Source organism: Oncorhynchus gorbuscha, linkage group LG01, assembly GCF_021184085.1.
Source record: "Oncorhynchus gorbuscha isolate QuinsamMale2020 ecotype Even-year linkage group LG01, OgorEven_v1.0, whole genome shotgun sequence".
Lineage (NCBI taxonomy): Eukaryota > Metazoa > Chordata > Actinopteri > Salmoniformes > Salmonidae > Oncorhynchus > Oncorhynchus gorbuscha.
This window is the reverse complement of record NC_060173.1, coordinates 45127781-45140396: the sequence shown is the minus strand read 5'-3', so window position 1 is coordinate 45140396 and position 12616 is coordinate 45127781. Positions and strand designations below refer to the sequence as shown.

The window sequence follows — 12616 nt, the reverse complement described above, 5'->3', positions numbered from 1 at the left end:
GGACCTGCCTGGTGTGTTCCTTGTTCTTCATAATGCTCTCTGCGCTTTTAACGGACCTCTGAGACGATCACAGTGCAGGTGCATTTATACGGAGACTTGATTACACACTGGTGGATTGTATTTATCATCATTAGTCATTTAGGTCAACATTGGATCATTCAGAGATCCTCACTGAGCTTCTGGAGAGAGTTTGCTGCACTGAAAGTAAAGGGTCTGAATAATTTTGCACGCCCAATTTTTCAGTTTTTGATTTGTTAAAAAAGTTTGAAATATCCAATAAATGTCGTTCCACTTCATGATTGTGTCCCACTTGTTGATGATTCTTCACAAAAAAATACAGTTTTATATCTTTATGTTTGAAACCTGAAATGTGGCAAAAGGTCGCAAAGTTGTAAGTTTACATACACTTAGGTTGGAGTCATTAAAACTCGTTTTTCAACCCTACCACACATTTCTTGTTAACAAACTATAGTTGTGGCAAGTTGCTTAGGACATCTACTTTGTGCATGATACAAGTAATTTTTCCAACAATTGTTTACAGACAGATTATTTCACTGTATCACAATTCCAATGGGTCAGAAATGTATATACACTAAGTTGACTGTGCCTTTAAACAGCTTGGACAATTCCAGAAAATTATGTTCTGATTTTAGAAGCTTCTGATAGGCTTGACATCAGCTAATACATCAGAAAAACGTTGTAGACCTCCACAAGTCTGGATCATCCTTGGAGCAATTTCCAAACACCTGAAGGTACCATGTTCATCTGTACAAACAATAGTACGCAAGTATAAACACCATGGGACCACGCAGCTGTAATACCGCTCAGGAAGGAGACGCTGTCTCAGGAAGGAGACGCTGTCTCCTAGAGATGAACATACTTTGGTGCGAAAAGTGCAAATCAATCCCAGAACAACAGCAAAGGACCTTGTGAAGATGCTGGAGGAAACAGGTACAAAGGTATCTATATCCACAGTAAAACAAGTCCTATATCGACATAACCTGAAAGGCCACTCAGCAAGAAAGAAGCCACTGCTCCAAAACTCCCATAAAAATTATGCCAATTATGTAACGGCTCTCGTTTGTGGTGGACAGTGTTCATGATTTTAATTTAAAAAACACTCAAACAAAATTGAAAATGCACAGTTCTGTCAGGCAACAGTACCTAAACAGAATCCCACAAACTCAGGTTGAAAACAGGCTGCCTAAGTATGATTCCCAACCAGAGACAACGATAGACAGCTGTCTCTGATTGGGAACCATACCCGGCCAACAAAGAAATAGAAAACTAGAATGCCCACCCAAATCACACCCTGACCTAACCAAATAGAGAAATTAACAGGCTCCCTAAGGTCAGGGTGTGACAAATTAGCCGATCAGAAGCTTCTAAAGCGATGACATCATTTTCTTGAATTTTCCAAGCTGTTTAAAGGCACAGTCAACTTAGTGTATATAAACTACTGATCCACTGGAATTGTGATACAGTGAATTATAAGTGAAATAATCTGTCTGTAAACAATTGTTGGAAAAATTACTTGTGTCATGCACAAAGTAGATGTCCTAACCAACTTGCAAAAACTACAGTTTGTTAACAAGACATTTATGGAGGGGTTGAAAAACGAGTTTTAATGACACCAACCTAAGTGTATGTAAACTTCTGACTTCAACTGTATGTATATATAAGTCCACAAATGGATATAACAACTACAGATTGCCCCTTTAAGTCTATCAAAAGTGTGTGAATTTGAGCATGTGTCCACTAGACCTATTGATTTGTTTTATCTGCATGAATTAGTTTGAGCAACAAAAGCCATATCCACAATCCGTAAGTCGCAAATAGCTGAATGAGAGAGCAGCAGTGTGATTCACATCAATGTGCTATGTAGATATCAATAATAAGTGATATCCATATCGCCATAGACTACACCACTGCTGTTGTCCTTACCTCCAAGTGTTTATTCAAGTTAGTTAATCTTTGGATGCCGACAGCAGTCGTACCATTGGAAGACATAGCTTGGACATAGCTTGGCCTACAAAAGCCTATTCCTGCTCTTTTCCCGCAATCCATCAAACACATTTGGTTTGTCATGATAGTGGTCTCTGACTTGTGGTCAGACTCGCTCAGGTGGAACAAATCTAAATGTGGTCCATTTTTCACTGCTGATTTAAATGTCATTGAGAAAACAGTGAAGTCTCAAAGATGATTTTTTTTTGCAAACTCCTTTCTGAATTTAAAAGTAATCCTCAAAGTAATCATCTAGTTTTTCAAAAGTATCTGTAATCTGATTACAATATTTTCGCTGGGAACGTAATTGATTACAGTTACCGTTTTTTTTTTGGGGGGGGGGGGGGTAATCTATTACGGTACTCCCCAACCCTGCTCATGAATATATGACTCTTGGCCCAATTTTCTATCTTAATGTAGCACTTGATCATGACTCTCAGTTCCATATAATCTACTGAACAAGGGGGGAGTTTAACTAAAGGTTAAACTAATAAACACATTTTATAGGGTAAGGGTAAGGCCATATTTCCATTTTACAGAGTGCTGCTTAGCTATCTATATCTCCGAACACCTGTGTGTAATTGACAGACGGACACCACAAACGTGTTGTCACTGAAAAATACTGTCAGCTGCAACTGTACACAACTGTTTTAATTTTAATTTAATTTTTCCTTTATTTTACTAGGCAAGTCAGTTAAGAACAAATTCTTATTTTCAATGACAGCCTAGGAACAGTGGGTTAACTGCCTGTTCAGGGGCAGAACGACAGATTTGTACCTTGTCAGCTCGGGGATTCAAACTTGCAACCTTTCGGTTACTAGTCCAACGCTCTAACCACTAGGCTACCCTGCCGCCCCAGTACACAACTGTGTTATGGAACTGAGAGTCATGATCAAGAATCGTAAATAAAACTGGTTGAAACAGTACGTATGTGTTTTGCAATTGTGAAATTATTTAGATGTGATATGAAAGTCGAGGGATTTATGTTTCTAGAACCGTACCTCAGTTGAAAATCAATTCACGTTTAAATGGAGTATTTGGCGGTTTTGGCTTCCAGAGCCAATTAGACTTTAAACAGAACATGTAAGGTCCATAAGGAGTAACGTTAGGCTCTTTTAATCCATTATTAGGCTAATCTTCATCATCCCCATAATATTATTTACCCTCTTGCTCTTTTGCACCCCAGTATTTCTACTTGCACATCATCATCTGCACATCTATCACTCCAGTATTAATGCTAAAATGTAATTATTTCGCCTCTATGGCCTATTTATTTCTTTCCTCCCTACTCTTCTACATTTGCACACACTGTACATAGATTTTTCAATTTGTATTTTCTATTGTGTTATTGACTGTACGTTTGTTTATGTGTAACTCTGTGTTGTTTGATTTTGTTGCACTGCTGTGCTTTATCTTGGCCAGGTCGCAGTTGTAAATGAGAACTTGTTCTCAACTGGCCTACCTGATTAAATAAAGTTGAAATATATATATATATATATATATATATATATATATATATATATATATATATATATATATATATTTAAACCCAGTATCTCCATTCCAAAAAGAGACCTCTCACAAAGAGAGTTGCGGGCTCTCACATAATCAGTTGAAGTGTCCACTTGACTACAGCATGACAATTTCAACAATTACAAGAACTGTCATTTCTCTGCAGACATGGAGCTGGAAAGCGACATATATTTGCATATCAATGCATATCAACTGCTGATGTATTTTATCTATGTTTTTATTTTTGTCTCCTATATTTTCTCCTGACAGTAAACGTTCATTTCATTGTCAGATTATTGATATTAGTTGAGATGGATAGATAATAATACTGAATAAGGCTGCACTAAGCCTTGTTCACACTGTCAGTTTGAAGTGATTTTTTCTTCTTCTCGCATATCTGATTCAAATATGATCTTTTTGGCGTGAGAGTAAGCACAAGCACCACCAACAATCAAACAACACATACCCGCCACTTGACAGCTAGCGAACCCATGTTAGCAATTTTTTCTTTCTTTTTTTTTCACCTTTATTTAACCAGGTAGGCTAGTTGAGAACAAGTTCTCATTTACAACTGCGACCTGGCCAAGATAAAGCATAGCAGTGTGAACAGACAACAACACAGAGTTACACATGGAGCAAACAATAAACAAGTCAATAACACAGTAGAAAAAGAAAAAAGGAGTCTATATACATTGTGTGCAAAAGGCATGCGGAGGTAGGCAAATAATTACAATTTAGCAGATTGACACTGAAGGGATAAATGATCAGATGGTCATGTGCAGGAAGATATACTGGTGTGCAAAAGAGCAGAAAAGTAAATAAATAAAAACAGTATGGGGATGAGGTAGGTAAATTGGGTGGGCTATTTACCGATAGACTATGTACAGCTGCAGTGATCGGTTAGCTGCTCAGATAGCAGATGTTTAAAGTTGGTGAGGGAGATAAAAGTCTCCAACTTCAGCGATTTTTGCAATTCGTTCCAGTCACAGGCAGCAGAGAAGTGTTGGCTTTAGGGATGATCAGTGAGATACCCCTGCTGGATCGCGTGCTACGGGTGGGTGTTGCCATCGTGACCAGTGAACTGAGATAAGGCGGAGCTTTACCTAGCATGGACTTGTAGATGACCTGGAGCCAGTGGGTCTGGCGATGAATATGTAGCGAGGACTAGAGCATACAGGTCGCAGTGGTGGGTGGTATAAGGTGCTTTAATAACCAAACGGATGGCACTGTGATAAACTGCATCCAGTTTGCTGAGTAGAGTATTTTGTAGATGACATCGCTGAAGTCGAGGATCAGTAGGATAGTCAGTTTTACTAGGGTAAGTTTGGCGGCGTGAGTGAAGGAGGCTTTGTTGCGGAATAGAAAGCTGACTCTAGATTTGATTTTAGATTGGAGATGTTTGATATGAGTCTGGAAGGAGAGTTTACAGTCTAGCCAGACACCTAGGTACTTATAGATGTCCACATATTCTAGGTCGGAACCATCCAGGGTGGTGATGCTAGTCGGGCGTGCGGGTGTAGGCAGCGAACGGTTGAAAAGCATGCATTTGGTTTTACTAGCGTTTAAGAGCAGTTGGAGGCCACGGAAGGAGTGTTGTATGGCATTGAATCTCGTTTGGAGGTTAGATAGCACAGTGTCCAAGGAAGGGCCAGAAGTATACAGAATGGTGTCGTCTGCGTAGAGGTGAATCAGGGAATCGCCCGCAGCAAGAGCAACATCATTGATATATACAGAGAAAAGAGTCTGTCAGGTGGATGGTCATCTTGGCAAATGAGAAATGCTCACTAACAGGGATGTAAATACATTCCTGCACAACATTTGAGAGAAATAAGCTTCTTATGGGTATGGAACATTTCTGGGATTATTTTATTTCACCTCATGAAATATGGGACCAACACTGCACATGTTGCGTTTATATTTTTGTTCTGTTCTTGTAGGCTATGTGTCAAATGCAATAACAGATAACAATATAAACCCTCATTTCCTATGGAGAGTCACTATTAGAAGCATTTCTGTTGTTGAAAAACCTTGTTTGGATAATGCCATTCTCTTGATATTATGCATGCTCAGCAGCAGATAACCAGTGCAAGGTGAAAACTGCCCGTCCTGTGCTGCCTGTGCTGTGCTACTTGTGCTTTGCTGCTGACACCTGAATATTGTCTCCTACCAGACAGAGACAGATATGCCAATGAGCTCCACAGTGGCTGGATCACCGTCAGGTACAGGACAGGTAAGTATGTAGATAAGAGAATTACACTGTGTCCAGGACACATAATCTCAAATGAATCCGGTCAGCTTCTGTTTCATTCTGAGCTTGGCATGGCAACCCATATTCATCATCGCACTACAACCTGGCTATTACTACTGTACAACACAGGAAAATATGAGAAGAGTGCTGTTCACTTTGCCAGCCAGACAATCTCTCAAACCAGGCTTGTGTGCCACCCTTGTGTGCTAGTTGTGGATATTTGATAATGGTGGTGGTCAGTGGTGGTGATAATCCGCATTAATACTCTTGAGGTGCCTTGATTACTGTTCTCTTACAACCCTATCAAGAATCTTACTGGCTTTCCATCCATCCACTCAAAGATAGTAAGTACATGGTACATAATTATAGATGAGATCTGGTCCACTCGCCATCCCTGAGGCTGAGATTGGACCTGTTGAGCAAAGATGCGTTTGGTTATGAATGCAGAGCAAAGGGCTCTGTAACCATAGAAGTCCCTTTTGGCTCAGGCTGTTACACCACCAGTGGGCTGTGGGATGAAAATAGAGTATGGCAGATGGCTATGGCACTGATTCATCATGGGCTGCTGGGCAGCCTACATAATACCCTGCCTTTCAATATTGCCCAGTGGCGTCCATGGTCTTAAACCTGCTGGCATTCTCCCTTTTTTCATAGTTTAGCATAGTAAATTGCAGTTTTTAAATCAATGTCATCCTCAGGTCAGGATCCAGGATAAGGATTAGCTTATGTTACGTGGAACAGCTCCTACTAGGTTAAGTTTGCATTTTTGTCTGGGAAACACAAGAATGGCTTTCATGGAAAACCCATAGACTGGTGTGTGCCAACCAAGCTGATCCAGCTTACACCCTCCCAACCACAGCCCTAGCTGCCTGTCTCCAATCAGACACTCTCACACTTCAGTCCACCAACACATCAGGATCAAAGGGCATAATGAGATGTGTGTGTGTCCGTGTCTCTCTCTCTGTTTTTGTGCATGTCTGTGGCGTGTTTCCGCAGGTGTTTAATCCACTACAAAAATACGATTTCATTTGTTGATTTATTTTTTCCTCTGGGAAAAAATGATCTCAATCGACATTGAAATGACTAAAAATCAAATGGAAACCGTGTAGAAATTGTAATGCACCTACATTTATAGTCTCTTTTCTCTGTCCAGCTAGCTAGCAGTCATCGAAACGAAAACCACACAGTCTGGGAGCATCGAAAAATGCCAAAAGCAATGGCTAGGGGACTAGTTTTTGCTTATTTTGATGGCAAGGAAATATGACCCATTTTAAAAGCAGCCCTCCGGACCTCGGTGAAGACAGAATGTGGCCCCTGGGGGTAAAGCAACAGCAGGGTGAAGGGAGAGTGGAGCAGCAGAGTGTATTTTTGCTTTCTTTTTGGAGTAGAATGCCTTTTTAAAAAGTCATCAGAACCGTACGGTCCCCCCTTCCCCCGGCTACCTTTTCCACCGCTGCTGAAAACAATCCCAGGGGAAACACTGGTGTGTGTGTGAACGTGTGTCTGTGTTTTTGTGTATGTGCCACTGTATGTGCGTGCCATGTGTGTGTGGGGTCTGAGTTACTTCACAGCAGGGTGAGGGACAGGCAAGCAGGCAGGCATTGATGCTGACCATCCCTAACGTGTGCCACCTGGGCACAGGCTGAGCCGGGCAAACTATGATTAGATCCTGTAGTAGAGCAAAACAACCTACTGATATTAGGTATTCCCTGTAACAAAAGCCTGCTAGCTCAGCCAGTGCATTGGAGATCTGAGATCTGATATGATGGAGAATAATATCCCTCAATGGGTTTTGAGGTATCACCCTCACACAGCCCCACCTATCATGAGCTCAAAAGGCAAGATGTAACACATGCAAGCCAGGCACGAAAGCATACACAGGTCTTTACCAATGCAAGTGCTTCTAAACATATAATTACACTCATATAAACACTAATTATACTCAAACTGTTCCCCACACAAGCCAGTCAAACCCACACACGGCTGCCACCCTGCTATTCCCAGCATGTGGTGGTTTTGCTTGGACTGAGTCCGAAGTGCGCCAGTCTATCTCTTTCTCCTCTCTCTCTCTCTCCCCCCTATGCTGAAACGGATGTCTCCATGTTACACTATGCTTTACACCCAGCCAGGGTTCTAGTCTGCACATAGTAAATTCCGGTTGTTTTAATCTTACATAGCCATATCCTGGTTCTCGACGAGGCTAAGGTCGCTCAAACATCCCCAGCCCTCACAGACTTCCACTGTAATAAGTCATATTGGCCGATAGCGCTGTGCTCTGCTAGGTCAGGCAGCCATTCAAATCGAAGGGTGCCTTCCAAATGTCACACTATACAACTTGTGTCTGCGAGTAACCGCCATCTGTTATCCTCGTGTCTCCTGTGTTCCGAACTCCATCCCAGAGATGCGACATCTGGCAACCTTCAGACACTGGTACAATGGTGCATGTGTTCCTTACAAGCTGATACTATTGCATAGCACTGCTGGATATGTTTTGGAGGTACACATAGCAACACTACGTAGCGATATCAATATTGGCCACGTAGTTATTGGATATGCACTGTTATGACAATTTCGCAAACCGTACATCCATTATAAGAGAAGCACGGACAAATCAAATATCCATTTCTGGAAAAAAGCAACCCTGCCACCACACGGAGTCCCACCCACATTATAAAGTACAGCATCAATACTTTACGTGATACTTGCGGTCACTTGAACACGTGCACTGCAATAAGGAACCAGCAGAGTGCACTCTATCCATATGAAAACCCGGTTCTGAGGTATGCTACTGACCTACAAGTCTTTGTTAGACCTTGTCTGAACACTCAAGAAGAGAGGATGAACTCACTGACTTCATTACTAACATTGTGTGAATAGAATCATTTTTCCTCGGGTGAATGACTGAGCACACAGATTTTAATGTCAAGAAATCGAGCGCCGCGATCCTCTTTCACTCCTCTGCATGAGTAAAAGGTCTGACTGTCATTTGTTACACATCAATTACACATGAACACTATCATCATACAGGTAGCAGACAACTTGTTCCTTATTTAATGGTTGATCCTATTCCCATGAACAGTTTCTCCATTCCAATTGTGAATGAATTCAGCCTGGTCGCGGCGACCTCTCAGTGTGTGAGCGCTGACCTTGGTCTGGTCATATAGCCTACTTCCAAGACACACGTTACTCCTGAACCCTTCGACAAACAGGTCAAACATGGTAAACTCAAGCACCACATAGATAGCAGATCTCTCGCTCTGCTTGGTTTGCTCTCTACACTCTCTTAGCTGTGTTTCTTGAGTGTTGAGTTTCTGCTCTGAGAGTGGTGTTCTGTTTGTCTCTCTCGCTCTATCTCTCTGTGTCTGTTTACCTGACACTTGTCTGGCATGGCCTAGATTCTCCTTGATCTCATCAGTCAATGGGAAGACTTGTGATGGCCATCTCCCCCATCTCGCTCTGTCTGCTGCATCTCTGCCACTCTTCTGGCTGTGTCAGCAGTAAGGGGCTGACTCATTCCCCCTCAATCCCATAGTCCCTCAGGGCCCATCGGGCAAAGACAACACGTCGCTTCCCCCAGACAGACAGACTCATTTGCATGGCCATAAATCAATCACAAAACTGACACACACCCAGACACAATAAGGAGTTTGTCTGCATCCCAAATAGCACCATATTCTCTATATAGTGCACTACTTTTGACTAGGGCCCATAGAGTTCTGGTCAAATGTTGTGCACTATATAGGGATAGGGCGCCGTTTGGGACGTAGCCTATGACAGGGCCGCAAAACTATTATTACTCTATGTACCAAACTGCATTGTGGCATGATGCTCCAAGGCAAGAATACAAACTATTCAATGGAAGATGTTCATGGTGATGGGTTGTTGACTACGCTGATCTGGGTTCAGTCTCGCATGCTTTTAGCCCCTGACTGGAATGTGGTAGTATGCAGGAGAGGAAAGGTGATGGAAGCCTGATAGTTTCTTCGAGGTTTTCTAATGTACAACTGTGCTTGATGCAACCTTACCTTTTAATGGTGAAAAGACAATTCGGCCACTGCTAGTAACTGCACTGGCTTGACTATTTCATTATACACAGGTAGCCCTAGGCTAGATGGAGTCAATAAAACATAAGAATAACAAATGGTTTCATCATTCATCATATGGGTTCTACAATCAATTAAGTTATCTAAACACTGTCTGACAATTTCATTACCTTCCAGCTGCGCATAGCCAGGTCAACTACACAAGAAGCCTGCAGTGAACTACCCCACTGGGCAAAAACCTGTTGAATCAACGTTGTTTCCACTTAATATTATATTTGTTTAATTATGTGATGACGGAAATGTGATTCGATTTACAAAAAGTAATCAAGGTAAGGGAATTTCGACTTGTTTTCACCCAACTTTTAACCTAAATCCAACAACATAGTGACAAGTTTAGTTGATTTCACATTAAATTCACGTTAGTTCACGACGCAAACCAAATATAAATAAAAACTAGACGCTGATGTAGCCTAATAAAAGTATGTGATTGAAGAATGCGCTATGTCAGAGCCATAATCCCCCTATTAATCATAACCTCCATCTCAAAGACATCGAGTTGTTATGGCATCATGATGCAGGTATCACTATCAACCATGGTCCCTTCCATGCAGAGACAAGTTTGGACAAACAAATGTTTTTGGATGGTTTGAATGTTTGATTGGTTTCAGAATATATTTTATTCCACTCGAGGAATGGAACGGCCCTAATCTCCCTTTAGACATTAATCTGCCATGGATTAAAATAAAAAGCACTTTAAGATTTGCATGAAATAGCAGCCGAGAAGGGACTGCTTTGCCATACTCAACGTGAACTCGCATGCACGAGCTATTCCAATCCCTTCCATTCCAAATCATTCCAAGGCGGTGGCGACGGAAGAGCACATTATACGACTTGCTCCTTCGTTTTTATTGATATTTTGCAACCATTGCCTGGCAGTCTGTGATCTACAGGCCAAACGGTCTGTTTTGAAAGGGGGAGGAGAATAATCCCTCTCATTTCCCGGTCGATTTTGCGTTCTACCTCCCTGCGCATTTTCCACTCGTCTATAATTTCCTGGTTCTCAACGCAATGTCACCGGAGGCGGATGTGAGCGGATCTCACAGGTGTGTCCCTTGCCAACTGAGCCATAGCTCGAGAAGAATCACACCTGGGATCACCATGTGATCCTGTACCTGGGCGTGGATAAAGTCCTGGACTCTTGTTGAGTTGTCCGTGTCGTCTTGCAGTAGGAATTGTCAACCAGTGCCCCCTTGTATTTTCGACTGAACAGTGCCTTTCTCTAACTCTCCGCGCTCTCGGGAAGATAAAATGTGAACTTTACATGCATTTTGCTTGAGGACTTATTATACATTTTTAGGGGGACTTTGAAATCTGGACAGCTCCGTGTTAGTTTCAGGCAACTACTGTTCTTCCAAGGTGAGTTTACGTGATTGGTGTTCTACCTTTATAGCCACGGACAGTGTCCGTCTGTTCTGTTCTGTCTATTTATTATGCACATGTACAAGCAAATGCGGTTGGTTAGAAAATACCTCCCTGTATAATTCTGTGTGTGCGTAAAGATCTGATGAATTTCCTAGCGCGATGCTAGTAGTGTATTACTTCCTTTAACAGCTCCGTTGTACAACAGCCATGACACGAGGGACAGAAACGCATGTTTTTCCACATTTGTCTTGACATCAAAAAATAAAAGTTCGACCATAACTTAACATATTGATCCATACCTGCTACATAGTGATTGATTGGAAGTAATTTATTTGTAAATCTACCAGTTGGTCCTCCAGCATTATGAAGTGATGCAACTGTATTGAAATAATGATTTATTGGTGAACCCGAGTTAGGTTTGAGCATAGACTTCAGTATTTGCAGTTTAAACACGTAATGGGATTTATATTCACTTAGTATAGTTGTATGATGGGCTACTGTACAGTGCTGAACCCGCCCATGTCACTTGTATGAGTCGAGATACAGTCCAACCTACGGTGTATTTCCTTACCGGTAATTTGCACAAAGTGATCCATGCTCTATTAAGTAATTAAAAGTTCACTGTAAACTGACATCTGCCTAGATCCTTGACCACTAACTTTCACAGGCGTCATTAGTTTTTCATATGTAATAAACTATGCTTTGGTTATGGAAACATTACCACTTTTACTGGGCGGTTTTCTGCTCCTCTCTTTCTCACGATAATGTGAAGACAGAATAATGGCCCTGTCAGTCCATAAAATGTGGAGCAGTTGGTCATTCATCAGTCTCTCAACCAGAACCATCTCCCCTCACATACATAGACAGGCAAACTCAGTGAGCCTGACCGTGGGCTCCCAAGTGGCACAGTGGTCTAAAGGCACTGCATCTCAGTGCTAGAGGTGTCACTACAGACCCCGGTTCGATTCCAGGCTGTATCACAACCATGGCATGATTGGGAGTCCCATAGGGTGGCGCACGATTGACCCAGCGTTGTTTGTTTTTAGGGTTTGGCCGGGGTAGGCTGTCATTGAAAATAAGAATTTGTTCTTAACTGACTTGCCTCGTTAAATACAGGTTAAACAAATGTAAAACACATCTCTGAGTCTGTATGTATGTTAGCGTGTGCATGGAGCTAATGAAATAAAAGCCTTTTTTTATGTCTTGATTGGTAGTAGTCTTTTAATGCCCATTTGGAGTTTGTCTTTGCTGTGGAGAAAATGTAGAACTCATTCAGGGACTCAACTTAGATTTGAGAGTTAGAGTAATAGAATACACAAGGTGCAGTTTTGAAATGTGGTTGTGCATCAACAGTCACTCAATTGGCCCATGTCAGAATATTTTTTTT

At 41.7% G+C, this 12616-nt stretch overlaps 1 protein-coding gene across 2 annotated transcripts in view; it reads left to right on the top strand.

The window, feature by feature from the left end:
* Window positions 1-10677: 10677 nt before the first annotated feature.
* The window catches only part of plxnb2b (plexin b2b), a 198274-nt gene continuing 196335 nt past the window's right edge, over window positions 10678-12616 (top strand). For both annotated transcript variants that reach the window (XM_046354171.1, XM_046354180.1), the window contains exon 1: window positions 10678-11223. The gene's annotated coding sequence lies outside the window, so the exon portion shown is untranslated. The remainder of the gene's footprint in view (window positions 11224-12616) is intronic.